The sequence below is a fragment of the Chionomys nivalis genome, chromosome 19, assembly GCF_950005125.1.
Source record: "Chionomys nivalis chromosome 19, mChiNiv1.1, whole genome shotgun sequence".
Taxonomy (NCBI): Eukaryota; Metazoa; Chordata; class Mammalia; order Rodentia; family Cricetidae; genus Chionomys; species Chionomys nivalis.
Window position 1 is genome coordinate 56,046,965 of NC_080104.1, and position 17,124 is coordinate 56,064,088.

General features: G+C 50.7%; 1 protein-coding gene across 2 annotated transcripts in view; it reads right to left on the reverse strand.

Annotated features, from left to right (window-relative positions):
- Nucleotides 1–17,124, reverse strand: part of Agpat3 (1-acylglycerol-3-phosphate O-acyltransferase 3) — an 80,456-nt gene that overhangs the window by 46,057 nt on the left and 17,275 nt on the right. For both annotated transcript variants that reach the window (XM_057794518.1, XM_057794519.1), the window contains one exon: nt 10,516–10,576. The gene's annotated coding sequence lies outside the window, so the exon portion shown is untranslated. The remainder of the gene's footprint in view (nt 1–10,515; nt 10,577–17,124) is intronic.

Below are 17,124 nucleotides of genomic sequence, written 5' to 3' on the forward strand. Positions count from 1 at the left end.
TGTGGAGAAAGTGAGTGCAAGGCCTAAGATCATAGCCCTCATCTTAGCCACACTGAACGGACACCCCTTCCCTCATGCCCATTCCAGATGACGGTGGTCCAAGAGAAACACTGGCTCACCAAAGACAGCAAGTGACACCCCTATCAGTGTGCTTCTGCAAGCATGAGACCAGTTGCCCAAAGACCGGTTACCCAAGAGCTCATTTCACAATCATGGGAACAGAGCTGAGAGAGTGGTGCAAGCAGGCATTAGCTCCTCAGGACGAGCGATATCAGCAGCACACAGCACCAGTTCAAACCAGAGCAGCGACATGAAGCTGAAACAACATTCTCCATAAGCAGCGCAAAAACCCAGGAGGAGGACACTAACCCAAAGGCGTGTTTTATCCACCCTACACACTCAGAACGCCAGGTCAGCTATGTGGGTATCAGAAAGACACTGGGAGCTGCCGTGCTGCGTCCCACCCACCCTGTGCAGTTCAGGAACAGTCAAACTCAAAGCCTCAGTTTATCCTCACTGCCTTCCAAGGGCACAGCAACTATGTAAGGCTGGAGGCCACCATCTGGCAGCCTGACTCTGTTATCTTCTTTACTCAGTGACATCTGTCTGCACAGAGGAGATGAGGCACTCAGGGAAGTCCTGCTGCCATGGCAGCAGCACAGCAGTGGCAGCGGCGGCAGCAGCAGCAGACATCCCAAAGAACGCACCTGAAGAGGCTAGTCACAGAAAGTGTCACTCACCCAAGTTTTCAAGGGGCCTGCTTTGGAACTTGGGCCGGGAGGAACCACAAGTCTGAAAACCAGAGTGGAAGAAGACCCTCATCTAGCAGCCAGGATGGAGGTAGGGGATTTGGAGAGGGCCACCCATCAAGGGGCAGACTTAAGACCAGCAGGGTCTAAGAGATGCCCTCATGACCCCCCCTTCAGTACCATGTGGGTGCACTAACCTCAACAAGGTGGGGTTGGAGCACAGTCACCCTTACTTGTACAGGCAGGCAGGTCACCAGCAGAGCTGCAGCTGGCTCCAGAGGTGTCGGGAGGCAGACAGGACCGGCTTTATCCCCATCAGCCCTCCCACACTGGGAGGAGCAGGACCCAGGTCCTGTACCTGATCACACCAGACCAGTCTTTGGACCAGAGGCAGAGCAGGGGTGTGGCCCAGCCAGCCTTCTATCCACACCCACCAATTACCCGCATGTGCCCCTGTTCCAGTGCCCAAAATGGGCCCCCCAGAAAAAGTCCTTATCTAACTGCCCATAATGAAACCTGGTTTGACAACACAAGGCATTCCACTCAATCAGAAGCATAGTAACAGCTAGAGAGGAAGGGGCTCCAGATGGAGGGCAGAGAAGTAGTGGGAGAAGAGAATGTCTCTTTCTCCACAGCCCAGTGAAGGGCAGAGGCTCCTCAAGCCTCCCGCTCCTGAACCCATTCTTCCCTTCTTCCTTGCTTCCTGACCATAGTCTGGGAGCCATGTCTAGGAAAGCCGTGGCTCAACAGCACTGAATACCCTGGCCGTTTCAGGCAGGATAGCCACTAAAAGGGTTTTACAGTGAACAAAGCAAAGGCCAGTGCCAAGTGCCCCTGGATCACAAGTGAAGACCGAAATGGAAGCAAGCAGTGCTAGGACCCGAGTCCCTGCAGCACAGCTTCACTCCTCTCTGACACAGGGAGCACTCTCGGAAGAGAATCCTGATCCTCAAGGCACAGACTGGGCTGTGCTTCTTGGTCTTGGTCCCCAGCCTGCCATGGCATTGACAGTCGGGCTCCTTACAACATGGACTCATGGTTTAGAAGTTCCTAGCCAGCTCTTTCAGTCACGCCATGACATGGTAATGAGGGCTTAGGTGAGCCAGCCACTACAGCCTTGGGCTGGGGCTGGCGGCCAGGGAGACCATGATAAGAGGACTGACATAACACGCTGAGCCTGAGAGGAGAGAAAGTGGGGAACATCCTTGAACACACTGGCACAGGAGACAGCTTCCTGAGCAGAACACCGATAGCACAGGCACTGGCATCAACAACTACTAGATGGGACCTCATGAAACTGGAAAGCTTTTGAAAGAAACCACCACCATCATGGCAGCAACACGGCAGCCTATAGAATGAGAAAGGATTTTCACCAACTCCACATCTGATAAAGGGTTATCATCCAAAATACATAAAGAGCTGAAGAAACTAGACATCTACAGACCAAATAAGCCATTTTAAAAATGAGGTACAGATCTAATTAGAGAATTTTCAATAGAGGAATCTCGAATGGCTGAGAAACACTTAAATGTTTAACATTCTTATCTACTAGGGAACTATAAATCAAAACTACTTCAAGATTCTATCTTACATTTGTCAGAACAGCTAAGGTCAATAACACAAGTGACAGACAGCTCATGTTGGTGAGGCTGTGGAGAAAGGGAACATTCCTCCATGGCTGGAGGGAATAAAAACTTATACAGCTACAATTGAGGAAATCAATACAATGGTTTCTCAAAAAATTGGGAATCGATCTACCTCAAGATTTAGCTGTATCACTCTTGGGCATATACCCATCCTACCCAAGGACACTTGCTCAACTGTGTTCACATGGCTTTATTCCTATAGTCAAGAACTGGAAACAACCTAGATGTTCCTCAACTAAAGAATTGATGAAGAAGCTGGGCAGTGGTGGCGCACACCTTTAATCCCAGCACTCAGGAAGCAGAGGCAGGAGGATCTCTATGAGTTCAAGGCCAGCCTGGTCTACAAGAGCTAGCTCCAGGACAGGCTCCAAAGCTACAAAGAAACCCTGTCTCAAAAAAACACACCAAAAAGAAATGGATGAAGAAAATGTGGTACATTTACACAATGGAGTACTACTCAGCTGTTAAAAAAATGGCATCATGAAATTTGCAGGCAAACGGAAGGAACTAGAAAAAAATCATCCCAAATGAGGTAACCCAGACCCAAAAGACAAAGACAAACATGGTATCTACTCACTTAGAAGTGGATATTGATATTAGCAGCTCAGTAAGACCCAGAGAGGCTAAGCAACAAGGCAGGCTCTGGGAGTGATGCACAGCTCTCCCGGGGAGGGGGAAAGAGAGTAGATTTTGTGAGTGGACTGGTGGCGGTGAGGAGGGGACTGGAGGGGGAGAGTGCTGGAGAAGATGACTGGAACTGGAGGGCATGGGGGGGGGGCGATGTGGAGACCTAGTGCCTTGGAAACTCCCCGGAATATACGAGGGTGACCCTAGAGAGGACTCCTAGTGATGGGGGATACAGAGCCTGAACCATCCACTTTCTGTAAACAGGCAAGGCTTCCAGTGGTGGGGCTGGGACATCAACCCAGCCAAGAAAGCTTCTACCTATATTCCGTCCTGCCTGCAAGATGTGCTGAGGCAATGATGGCACAGAAGCTGTGGGAGTGGCCAATCAATGATGGATCTGATGTGAGGCCCACGCCACAAGAGGGAGCCCATGCCCAACACTGCCTGGATGACCAGGAATTGGAGGCTGGATAGCCTAGAGACTTATGGTAGAACCAAACACAATTATTAAAAAAAATAATAATAAAAATAAATGAAATGATTGCTAATGATGTTCTGCTGTACTCATAGATCAGTCATCATCAGAGAGGTTGCTTCTGGCAGCTGATGGGAACAGATGCAGGGAACATCAGGTGGGGAGAGAGCCCAGGTGGAGCCCACTGGGAGAGCATGGTCCATGGAATCAACTAAGCAGACCTCATGGGAACTCACAGAGACTGAAACAGCAATCATGGAGCCTACATGGATCTATGCTATGTTCTCTGCATATATGTTATAGTTGTTGGCTTGGTGTTTTGGGGGGGACTCCTGACAGTAGGAATGGGGGTGACTCTGACTCTTTTGCCTATTCTTGGGATCCTTTTCTTCTTATTGGATTGCTTCACCCAACCTTGATGTGAGGGTATGTGCCTGATCTTATTTTATCTTTTTTTTTTTTTTTTTTTTTTTTTTTTTTGGTTTTTCGAGACAGGGTTTCTCTGTAGCTTTGGTGCCTGTTCTGGCACTAGCTCTTGCAGACCAGGCTGGCCTCGAACTCCCAGAGATCCGCCTGCCTCTGCCTCCCAAGTGCTGGGATTAAAGGCGTGCGCCACCACCGCCCAGCTTTATTTTATCTTGTTATGCCCGTTTGGTTGATGTATCTGGGAGGCCTTCTCTTTTCTTGGGGGGACCCAAGGGGGACTAAGAGAGAGGGGTAGTGGGGAGGGACTAGGAGGAGTGGAGGGAGAGAAAGCTGCAGTTAGGATGTATTGTATGAGAGAAGAATAAATAAAAATTTTAAAGGATTTATTAATTTTTATTTTATGTGTGTTTCTTTGTATCTATATATGTATACCATGTACATGCAAGGCCCACAGAAGCCAGAATAGGGTGTCATATCCCAGGGACTGAAGTTACTGGTGGTTGTGAGACGCCATGTAGGTGCTGGGAACTAAACCCAAGTCCTCCTCAAGAGCAACAAGTGCTCCTAACCACTGAACCATCTCTCCAGCTCCCTAGTCTTCTTTTACTAGAACAAAAATGTCTACAAGAGGTCCCAATAGCAGATGTCATGAGACAGGAGACTTCCTGAGTCTGCTGGTAAAGCAGAAAAAGACAGTCCACAGAGTGAGGCCAGTGGGACATGGGACCTGAGCGGCAGCCTGTCACTATTCTCTGTGCCACAGGTTCAGCCCCGCCCCTGCCCGGAGCTGAGAGGCCTATCTCAGGCCCACAGCTACGGGGCCCTTCTTTCCTCATTCATTTATTTACATCAGCAGCAGAGAAACGGTCAGGGCGAAGGCAGAAGCAGAGACAGCAGCAGCATTAGCTCAGACATCGAAGGGACAGCTACCCTTGCTCACTCAGAAAAGAGTTTCTCTTTATAAACACACAGGTTGGCACCTTTTCTCTTTCCCATGCTTGCTCTGGTGGGGGCTGTCCTGCAACTGTGTGCCACACACTAAGCCCCAGCCCCGTTGCTCCTACTTTGAAATGAATTGTTGATCCATGTCTGTAGCCCTCTGCCAGCTCTCATGAAACAGTCTCAAGAATAGGATTCCTGGTATAGCACTCCAACCTTTGGGAGGGGTCAACCCCCATGGCAAGGCTGGTTGCATGTGTGTTATATAGGTGGTTAGCTGCATCCTTGGCTCCAACCATAGGAAGCCAGGATCCCAGTGCCTCCTAGAGTGCCAAATAAAACCAATTCCTAACACTGTCAAATGGACTTAGCCTGGTGGAGAAGAATGACAGATCTAACTCCCTAACGAAAGCTCTTCCACCAAGAGGCCCAGGCCTGAGCTCGCAGGAATATGAGAGTGAAGTCCCTTCCAGGAGTTTGGCCGGCAGAGCGGGCAGCAATCCAAGGCCACCGCCCATAACATTTAGCTCTGAGGAAATCCAATGGGCTTATAGCATTTCTTTGTGTGAACATTGGACTGCTACCTAACAAAGCCCAAAGTACTTCCTGATTAGACAATCATGCAGGAGTCAATTTATGATATTTGATGTATGCATTACGATAAGTTACCTGAGCTGACACTTCTGCTCTGCCACCTTGCTCCAACCAGCAAGTTACTAACAGGAGATGCAGGAAGTTCCAGGAACGAGAGGGGCCCTTTGAAAAGGCCCATCTCACTCAAGAGTAGATAAGACAGCCTGCAGATTAGCCCAGACTTATGCAACAAACCCAAATGCCATCAAAGCTGCTTTGTCCAGGACACAGGAAGGTGAACCACAGAAAGTCAATCAATGTGACTATTGACAATAAAAGATAAAGGGAGAGAAATAACAGGATAGTATTATGAGATGTTAGGAAGAGCAGGTCTGAAGTCAACCCAAGAGTGCTGAAGGCCACCTATCACTGTGGCTCATGCTCTAGAGCCCATCCACAGCCATTGTGTGAGGAAGGACAGGAAGTTAGAACTGGTCGGGTTACACTTGCCTGAAGCCTCAGCATCCAGGACGCTGAGGCAGGGGGATTACTAGAGCTCACCTTAAACAGAGGTCAGAGGAAGAAAATGCATGAGTTTTCAGTGTTGGTGGGTGACAGGACTGTCTCAGGAAACCTGAGATGTTCTCAACGCCAGTCTAAGAGACAGTGCATCCCACAAGGCTTCGGTGTGGAGTGCCATGCTCCTGTGAGCACAACCTATCTCCTCAGGGTTCCATTCAGTCCCCAAGCCTCTCCCAGGGCCTACTCAACAGCTAGCATTCCTCAGAAAGGAAAATTATCTTCCCTCCAGAGAGACAAGGAAGACAGTGAGATGCAGAAACGCCATGAGGACTCACACACTAGCGTCTGCCCTTCTGTGGCCACGTGCCCAACCTCACCATCCGTGTTGGAGGCCACACACTTCTCCACGTTCCTGTGTTCCTGTAAACTCTCCTCCTGACTCCAGTCCACACACCCCTCCAGTGACTAGGGGAAAGACATGGCCCACGGCAATGAGGACAACCAGGTCACATTGCAGCTGTCCTCTTCCATAGTTTACCATACAAAGCCTGCCCAGCCTAGTGGGGTGTGGGAGTGAGCGCTGTAGAGCCCAGGTTTGGATGCAGTGTTATCTTACTGGCTCACTTCACTACGGGACTGGGCAAAGCCGAGCAGATAGTGGCCATAAGACAAGACTCAGAACACTCAATCAGAGCAACCATGAGAACAAAAACAGGAGATGGAGGCTGGGTGCATCTGGCGTGGCCCATAGAGGGCTGCTGCAGGAGGAGGTGCTGCTGATGGACACCATCCACACAGGTCATTAGCGCACATGCAGTCCTCACGGCCAGAGCACTCTCCTCCTAGAGCCACTTGTCACCCTCGGAACTTACAGCCAGCACCAGCTGGGGGGACAGATGCAGAGAGGCAGTTCTGCGTTACAGGGAAGGCAAAGTTCACTTCCACGGAGGCAGCACTACTGGAGCGGCCTGCAGGGCAGTGAGGCCCAGGGCTGTCAAGTTATCCGGACAGGTGGATGCTGGCCCCAGTTGGCCATCACGGGAAGATGAGTGTGTGCCAGCTCCACGCTGCTTTCTAAACATAGGCATGGATTAATTGCCCCAGAGCCATCACAGAGGCTGAAACACACAGGTATGTGCATGAGTATGTTCACAGGAACAGGCATTGCTGAGAGTGTGTACACGTTAGGACATTAGTGAAACAAGAAGGGCTTTTTTAAAGGAGGCGGGTCTGTGCAAACTGAAAGTTAAACCAGCTGTGGTGGCTGCCCCACATAGCTTCAGGTAAGAACTATTTCCTGGTTTGTTTGTTTGTTTTAATTGTTGTTTGCTTGTTTGAAGCAAGGTACAACCTAGGCCAAGTCCAGGCTGTTCTCAAACTTGCTGTGTAGCAGAGCAAACCTTGAACTCCTGACCCCTGCCTCTGCATCCTGAGTGCTGTGATTACAGGCATGGTCATCATGCCTGCTTTATGAAGTGCTGGGGACCAAGCCCAGGGCTTCGTCCATGCTGGGTTAGTGCTCGACCAGCATAGCCCTAGCCCCTTTGTATGTTCTTAGGAGCTTTTTGTGAGTTCTGGAAGATGAATTACTAGCCACTCTAGGCTTGTGGATCCTCCCGGAAGAGTGAGCTTCGAGATGGAGTAAGGAACATAGCTTTATTTATTATATTTGGTTCTGGTTCAATTTTTACAAGCATATGCTACTTCTATAATTAAAACTTAAGTGTGGAGAAGAAAGTTAACTGGCTTACACATCAGGCTTCTACCTTTTGTGTCTGCACAGCGTCAGTCTGCCCACTCAGTCAGCACTGATAAGACTCATCTCTCCTTTCAGGCAAAGCGCTTCCCTTTGCAGGATGTCTACCATTACTAGACAGCGACATCTGTGCCCTTTGCACCCCACTCACACAACCCTTGGGAACACAAAGATAATCCCTGCCCAGCACGGCAAGATGCAGGCTCTGTACAGTGGTTGGGGTGAGGAGGGGGGTCTCAGCCTTTACCAAACTCCCCTTTTCTGCTTCTGGAGGGAACACTGGGCCTCCGGCATCCACCCAGCACCTGCTCACTTCTTGCAACCTTTGTCACAAGGGCAACACACCCGGGCTGCTGTGCTTAAATGACTTGAATGAGAACTGTTCCCTATTGCACCAGGAGACACAAGGAAGAGCCCCTCTGGAAAGCTCCACTCCTCTGGAGATTTCTGCCCCCTTCCAACCTGACTGGAAACAGCCTGAGCTTGATGGCTAGGCCTTGCTGGGAAGTAGCTGTCCCTGGTATAGACTCAGAGGGGCTCTGCTAGGGACAGGCTGCACTTCCTGGACTCTGTGTGTGTGTCTCTGGGTAACCACACACACACCACCTCCTGTCCCCCACCCCCTCCCAACTGCTAATTCAGCTGGCACCAAATCCCCTTTGGCCAATTACTTTGCGCTGTTGGGTAAAGGCTCCAGCGCTCCCTGGAGAGTCTCGCTGAGGCCCGGATCTTCAAAGAACTTCCTCCCACACCAAGACTCTCTGAATGTCAGGTATCCCAGCAGCCACCCTGGCTCTGTCCCTGGAGCATGCACCCTTTGGGTGTTTACTAGCTATCTGAACAGCTCTGTTTGTTTAATTCTTTAATTATTTTACACGCATTTATTTGGTGTTGCCTGTCACAGCATGCATGTGGAGGTCAAAGGACAACATCCAGGAGCCGGCTCTTTCCTTCCACCATGTAGTTTCCTGTGATCAAACTCAGGTCGTCAGGCTTTACAGGAAGTGCCTTGACTCATTGGCGAGATGTCACTGGCCCTTGTACAGCTTTCAAGAGACGCCAGTTGTAGGAAACAAATGTGTTGCCATAAATTTCAGTATGGTGATAGGTAGTGGGGACGGATGAAGCCCCGGCCATCTGACTGTTTCTGTCCTGACTCTTACTCAGAGTTGGGGGTCTGTGCATTGTGGACACTGAGCTGACCACGGATACTGTGCTATAGATCCAACTTGAGAAGCAGCAATATTCTCAGCCTGAAGCTCTTCTCCCAACTCATTTCCCAGCCCTCAGATGTGACAGAACCAGAGTCCCTGTCCCCATGGTGAGGGATACCCAGCGCCTCTCACAACTTACTTTCTACACAACTCTGCCAGACTCTGCCCCTGTCCCCAGACTCAGGGGTCACAGCACCAGCCCGGGCCCATCTGGGCAGCCTACAGCCCCACCCACAACTGGCCTGAGTGGGACCTGACTGGAGTATCTGTATGCCTTTGGTGAGAAGTCCTGGTCCACAACAATGTGGCTCTGTATAAGCGGAATGTTTACTTTGCAGAAACAGCAGGAATATGTGTGCATGTGTGTATATGAAGCTGGAGGGGCTGCCCGGGGCTGCCCAGAGCGTCAGCCAGTCAGAGCTACTGTGGGCACCTATCTGACCAGCATTCGATTTGGGCACAAAGGAGGGGTTAGAAATTATTTTCAGGAGATCATAGATATAAACAGAAAAGTATGGGACTAGAATTTGGTTGCAGTAGTTCTAATTATATTTTGGGGGAGGGAGGGCTTAAGCTAAGATCCATGCTGCTCCTGCCCAGCCTCTCGAGTACTGGGATAACAGCTGTGTGTTATCACAAAGACCCAGCTCCTACTTAGACAAATGTGTTTGTTGTTGTTGGAAATAAAATAGTGGGTTTCAGCATACTCTTGGCCACAATTTGGCCCAGAAAGTTAAACTACCTGCCCACTGCCTGCCAAGAACTGGAACTCTGACCTAAACCATGAATTTGCAGTCTGGACCGAGGAATCGGCTGCACAAACAGCACCCGCTCTGAAGATATCTCCTGGGTCATGGAGGAAAAGCAGGCGGCCACCTGATTCAGGTTTGACCACTGAGGATGAGTCTGCGGCTCGAGCTCCTTCACTAACAGGCCCTGGGGATGACACGAAGCTCCAAAGGAAGAGGGTACAGGAGCAGGGAGCCATGTCTCCCAGTCACACAGAGTGCTAGGCTCTTGCTCTCAGGTCTGGTGGCACAGAACCCACTTCCCAACTGACCCAGCTACAGAGGGCAGTTTCCACCAACACCAGTCCCCGTGGCCTCCGGAAGGAGGTGCACCCACCCTGTTTCCTCCAGAAAGCAACTCTGACCCCCAAGTCATATGCTCAGGTCCTGGCTATCAGATGGATGTCAGCTGGTCTCAAGGAGACCTGTGGGCTTCTGGAGCCATTCTGCACAGGGGACGCCATGCGAGAGCCTCCTGGCAGCCACCTCAGCCCAGCATCCTCACCCTTCACAGCTTCTTCCTCAGACAAGTGATAAACAGCTGTAGGCCATAGAGCACATTGAAGCATGTACCACTGGTCAAAATCAGCAGGCGTATTAAGGCCTGGCCATGCCCAGGGCTCCGGTGGGCCCACTAACCCTATCTAATTGGTGGGCACTTTGGGGTCAAAGGCTTATGGTCTTCCACTAACTGGAGCTGGCCATGTCACCCAGGGGACTCACACCCAGGCTGTGCCCACGACAAACACATAGACTTGCAGGAACAAACTCATGAAACCCACTACACTGTCTTCACTTACCAAGGCACAGGGTAGCAGGGCCAGGTGATGGCTGTCCTCAAGGGTGTCCGACCTGCAGGGCCTAGAAGAGAAAGACATGGCCGTGAATATGGCATACAGGGCTTGGGTGATGCAGTTTCCCTCAAGGAGGAAAAGTGAGAGCTATGCAGAAACTTCCCCAGGAATTCAAGCTGACTCCAGGATCATGGCTCCAGGAAAGGGAGAAGCTGAGCCACTATTTCCCACTGCTAGCAGGAGGCTAGTAGATGACTCTCAACTGAGCAAACCCAGAGACAGCCAGCAGGTACATCCCAGGACCCTGGAGACTGCTGCAGAGACCTGCAGCCCCTAAGCAGTGAGGTGGGTTGCATCTGCCCCAAACAACAGAACAGCCTCTCTCTGCCCAAAGGCTGTCCTACCCGGAGCCACTGCCCACTTCTTGTGTATAAAAACCCTTCCCACCTACTCCGCAGCATCGGGCTTCTCAGACGCCCTGTGACCTCAGCCCGCAGGAAGCAGACACAGGAAGGTCACTTGAGCGCAGGAATGCAGGGTCAACCAGAGTAACCGGCTGGTCTCCTGACAAAATACGAATGACCAAGATGGAATCATAAATATCAGCAAGAATGAGCTGCACAGCAACGTGTGAGCTAGAAGAGGGAGCTGACTGTGGAAAGGGGCTCTCCGAGTCTCGGGGGTCCCAAACAATGATCATTTTTGCCTCTTTGATAACTAAGACTGCCATCATTGCAGGGGACAGAGTATAAACTACAAACAGAAAAAAACTGACTGTCACTCAAAAACTAGGTAAAAGAGCTCGTGTGTAGCTCAGGGGAGAACTCTGGGGTACATGAGGCCTGGGATCGTGTCCCTAGTACCACAGGAAGGGAGAGGGAAGGAAAGAGAAAAAAATGCACACACATATGCCATCTACCTGTAGCTCTGCTTAAACTCTTGTCAAGCCAGGCATTGTGGGCACATACCTTGAATCCCAACAGGGGCAGAGGCAGGTGGACCTCTGTGAGGCCAGGCTAGTCTACGTCAGGAATTCCAGGACAGTCAGGGTTACTGACTGCCAAAAACAAAAAGGACAAGTTTCAAGTGGAAACCCCTCTCCCCTTGTGCTGTGTGACTCCAGACTGCACAAACAGTGGTGTCTGGGCTGTGCCTGGCTAAGAGACATCATTTTACAAGCAGCTTTGACTCCACTTTGAGGGAGGATAGTCACTGCAGCCCCTGGTGGACACAGAAACTGCGCCCTGGTACCACTCGTTTAGCAGACTGAAAAATCACATACTTAAAGAACCGAAAGAGAGCCACCCTGTAAGTTATTGCAATGAACAGAGACTGTAGGCACACGGGGATACATCAAAATCCTATCAGGAAAGCAGGCCCAACAACTTATTGGACACATCAAACTAAGGAACGGGTGTCACTCCCTTACCTGGACGCTATAAAATGACCGACACCTAGCCATCGGATGCCTCACATGTGCATCAAGGACCAAGGACTGGTCTATCTGGATAGGATGGAACCCAGGCCAACCTGGGCTATACAGGAAGTTCTAGGCTAGCCTGAGCTACTCAGAGATACTCTAATCCACCTTCTTCCACCCACCCCTGCCAAAAAAAAAAAAAAAAAAAAACCTAAAAAAGGAAGGAGCTGGAGAGATGACTCAGTGGTTAAGAGCACCGACAGAGGACACAGAATCAGTTCCCAGCACCCACTGGGTGGCTCACAACCATCCACAGGCACACACAAAGTGCATGTGCATACATGCAGGCTAAACATTCACACACATAAAATAAAACAAATCTAATTAAAAATTTTAAGGCTCAAAAATTAATCATAGTAGTATATGAGAATCTACTTAAGACTAGAAAACCAAGTGGGAAGTCAGACACGCAACTCTTTAAAAGAAAAGTCACCCAAGCTCAGAGAACCCCCAGGGAGACCCTGCAAACATCAGAGCAGGATCCCAGCTCTCTCAAACTCTCTCAAGACCTGAAGAGAAAAAGAAAAACAGAAGTAGGAGATGCCTGTTCCCTGCCCAACATATTCGAGGCAGTTTATGCTTCTCATTATTTAAAAAAAAAAAAAAAAAAAAGGAGGGAGAGAGAGAGTGAGCAAGTGAGTCATTACTGGGCTATCTCTTACAAGTCATGTTCGCCCATACCCAGAGCCCCAGGAAGAACCAGCAAGTGACTCATCAAAGAGCATAGCTAAGCTGGGTCTCCCCGGGGGAGCCGGAGAGCCTAATATTAATCAATAAATCAAAGGGAAACAGCAAGCATGGTTTCAAAACCAAACTGAGTGCTGACTTCAGCACCACATGCAGTAAGGTTAGAAATGCATCCTGGCAGCCCCTAGTCCTCCGAGACAGCCTCGCTCAGGTACCCTAGGCTGACTTCACACTGGCTATGGAGTCAAGGTTGGCCTCGATCTCCTCGTTTTCCTGGCTCAGTCTTCCAGATCCTGGGATTACAGGTGTAAGGCAACACCCCTGGCTCTCCAGCTTTCTTATGAACAATTCTGAAGAGTTGAAGCTATAGCAATAAACATCTGGCTAAGAGTATCTAGATTAAAGTCATCATTTGCTTTGTTCTTTTTTTTTTTTCTGGTTTTTCGAGACAGGGTTTCTCTGTGGTTTTGGAGCCAGTCCTGGAACTTGCTCTTGTAGACCAGGCTGCCCTCAAACTCATAGAGATTCACCTGCCTCTAATTCCCAAGTGCTGGGATTAAAGACGTGCGCCAACACTGCCAGGCAAATTTAGCATTTGCCAAATGTCTGGTGCACACACACACGCGTGTGGTCTTTCCTGAGCCCCCTGGGGGTTCCTTTCAGACCCTGCACTACCTGACGCCCATACCCCGGCCTGGCTCTCCTAACAGCACTGTTCACAACCACAACACCGTGAGTACGTGGGGGATGAAACGGCTCCCCCCCTCACACCATCCAGCAGCCGATCCACATATAGTCTTCTCCAAATGTCACAGAAACACTCTCAGGCCTGATTTTTGAGTGTCTCTAGCAAGGCTCAATCCTGGCACCTGGCCGTTTTGCCAGGCCCCTTCTGTCTGGAGCTGAGACTGGCAGCTGCACGGGGAAGAACCTCCGGCTCCCGAATCACAGTCTGCTGCCAGTCCTCCAGAGCCACGCGCAGTAAGGAGACTGCGCTAGCAGAACACACTCGGAGCATTTTCGGGGAAAGCAGGGCTCCACTTTGGAAGGAAAGCTAACATAGGACAGCTAACTGAACTCTGTAGTGATGGAGGGCAAGGAGAGCTGAGAAGAAACAAGTTACAAATTAGCCAGCTCCCGACTCAAGGACAAACTACAGCTCTTTGTGCCTCTGAGACCAGCACAAGACCTTTCAGCGCCACTGGGGAAAAAGGCTATGCCAGGAAAAGGGCCCCAAGCAGTGAGCCAGGTAAGCTAGGCCCTGGCAGGCGGGAGCTAATGGCCACAGCTTGCTGCGATTAGAAGGACATGCTCCACTGAGCAGAAAGTGACATCTCGCGTCCTGATACGGGGCTGTTGGTCACCAGAAGCCTTTTCACTAACAAGCATTACCCAATGCCTCGCCACCTACATCTCTCTAGGGCATGGGAGGTAGGGAAGGGCACTGGGGAGCCAGGCCAGAGGAGCCAAAAGAAAGTACCAGGAGCCTGGGATGGACATGTGACTTGGCCCCAGCTCTGTGGTTGTTTGGGATGGCCAAACTCAGCTGAGTTGAAAACAGGAACAAGTCCATGCCTGCTGACACAGATCCTGTCATGGGGTCTAGCTGCTAACACTACATACTTTTCATCAGCGCAGACACTAGGACCCCCTACCCAGGGCTCAGCTGGGAATCCCAGGGCTGTGGATAAAGAAGTTGGGGCTCTGGTTATGCCTCAAAGGGCCTACGCCACAACTGCCCTTGAGAGGTCAGAGCAGAGCTCCGAGGTGAACATCACAGCTAGGAAGGAACAAGAAATAGACCATTAGTGTCACAGCCACATGGTAGAGGCTTATTTCCTGTCTTTTGTGTGTCTGGGCTATGATGGAGCTGTCCCAGCTCCGGGCCTCACACAGAAAGGAAATGCAGTACTTTCTCGGTTGCAGGCAGACATGGACTGGGTGACAGCTGCCTGGCATTCATTCTGAGTCCCAGGAACCCAGGAATCACGTGAGGACATTGCTAACCAATCACCTTAGGGTCCCAAGAGCAGAGATGGCAGACAGAGCTGGACGGCTGCCTCCTGTAATCCATCCAGATGTGCATACTACCAGATGTAACCTAGGGATCATGTCCCACTGCTGGCTCCCGATACATTAGGTTTGCTTATGGAAAGGGCACCTATTGTCACAGTGAAGGGACGGACACGCTGCTGTCTCTTGAGTAGGCCTTACCAGGCACCAATCCTTAGAGCTCAGAACTTCACTCCCAAATGGCTAGAGAGGCCCAATATCTGGTTTCCCAGGCACTGAATCTCCAGGAATGCCTGCTAACCAATATTCAGGAAGATGAATTCTGCCCTGACCACCCCACCAGGGATGGCAACTACCCTCTCCTCTGCCCTTCCTGGGCATCTTGAGTTGGAGGGGACCATTCTGCAACCAACACAGATATGCCCAAGCATTCTCACATAGAGGTGGGTGCCATTTTTAAGTCCTAGGTTCAGCCTAGGATATAAGGGGCAGCACAAAGAACTTACTGTAACAATAGTCACCAAGGTCTATTGGCACCATGCCAGTGGCCAGTGGCAGCCAGCCACCCAGCTACACCTTTTGCTTTTGGTAGATGTGGAGGAAGACGGAGCAACTGGCAGAATCACTACTAATAAACTTGTCCTATGTGAATGTAATTATATGCTTCTCAGTTTTGCTTCACAAGGCAACAGATGTGTACGTGACCCGTGTCTCCACACATCTACTGAACTGGGAAATTATCATCTCACGCTGTTAGCCCCTCCCCTGCTAAGAAGGCCTGCACACTGAGCTTAAGCACAGCACTCCCAGCGGTACAGAAGCACAGCCCCCACACACCTTCCTGGGCCAGCAAGTGAGGAGCAGAGAGGGACAAGGACAGGCACACAGGGACCCACCTGAGCCCTTGAGCACACAGACACCAGCGCAATACTGTCAGATTGCTGAGCCATGTGTGACCCAGCAACAAGGAAAAGGACTGGTGTGACACTGGTGTGTGGGGACAAACACCCCAGGAGGCAAAGGGAAGTGCTACAGTGGCTGAGCTAATGTCCACACATTAGCCAAGTTCCTGCAGCCAGGTGAGTACCCGGCATGGCTGTCATATGCGCTGCTGCCATGAGAACAGAAACGGGACCACATTCTCTTCAGCTGCCTGTGGAGGGAGCAGGAAGGAGCAGGTCAGAGGAGGAAGGTTCTGGGATCCCCTGGAAACCATGGCCGGTTTAGACATCTCCTTCAAACTTAGTCCTGAGCTGCGGCTGCTGTCCCTTCTCAGTGTGGCAGCCACCGCAACATCACTGCTTCCTAAGGGTGCCTTGCTGGGAAGCCAAGCGAGGATTCGAACAGTACGTAGTACATGCACATGGGGCCCCATGCGTATGTGCACACCACTTTCATACACGGGATGAATGCACATGCATTGAGGTTACAGTCAGAAGGGAGGCAGTGTCCTGGGGCACACTACCCATTATCCAGCTTCAAGTCTGGGGTCATGCCAACATAGTCCAGAGGGGAGGTCAGGGATGAACACCTCACACAGTCAGCCAGTCACCTGCCACCCATCCTCACTGTAGAATTTAGAAACAGGGCTTGGCACACACAACACTATTGTGGTATTTCACTATGAGATGTAGCTACACAAAACCTTAGCATGCCAGCTTTCAGAACTAGAAAATGAATGAAAGTGAAAAGCCACCGCAGCAGCCACGGCAGTGTCGTTCCGCTGCAAATTGGTGGTATGAGCAGAAGCTAGAGCGGCCTGTGTGGTCTGTGCAGAAAGCATGGAGACTCTTCACTTGCAGTGTACTTGTGAAGACCCAACCAGTAGTGTCCATGACACTAACACGAAGAGTGGGGACAGCTTCTGTGCCCACCCACTGATCGTGCCAGGGTCTAATGCAGCGCTTGTGGTCTAACTGATGTCCAGGTCAGTGGGAGAGTGGACAGTGGGAAGAGGCTGCAGAGATGGGTGCAGCTGTGATGCATTCTTGGTGTGTGCACGCATGCACACAAGAGCACCCTAACACAGAGAGAAATAAAGGAGGGACAGAAGGACAGCCAGGGGAAGACGGGGGAATGTCACGAGTGAGGAAAGGGGAGACAGCAGGGCCCAGCAAATCCTGAAGGGAAACTAAGGGTTAAGACACATGGCAAAGGAGATGGCATCTCAGAACCTGCCACTGAACTGTGACTTCCAACTCACCAGAGTGGACTTGGTAAGCACTGTCCTGGACTAAGACAAGCTAGGGACTGCAGGTCAAGTCAACAAGGCTCACAGAGCAGGAGAGAGATGGGAAGGGGGTCCAGGACCCTGGTAGGAACAAAAGTGATGGCAGGAATAGGTTTGCAGGTCATGAAGAATAGGTAGGAGCAGTCCTCAGTCAGGGCCAGGAAACATGGCATGCGAGGCACCCAGGAGTTTTCTTTCACTTAAA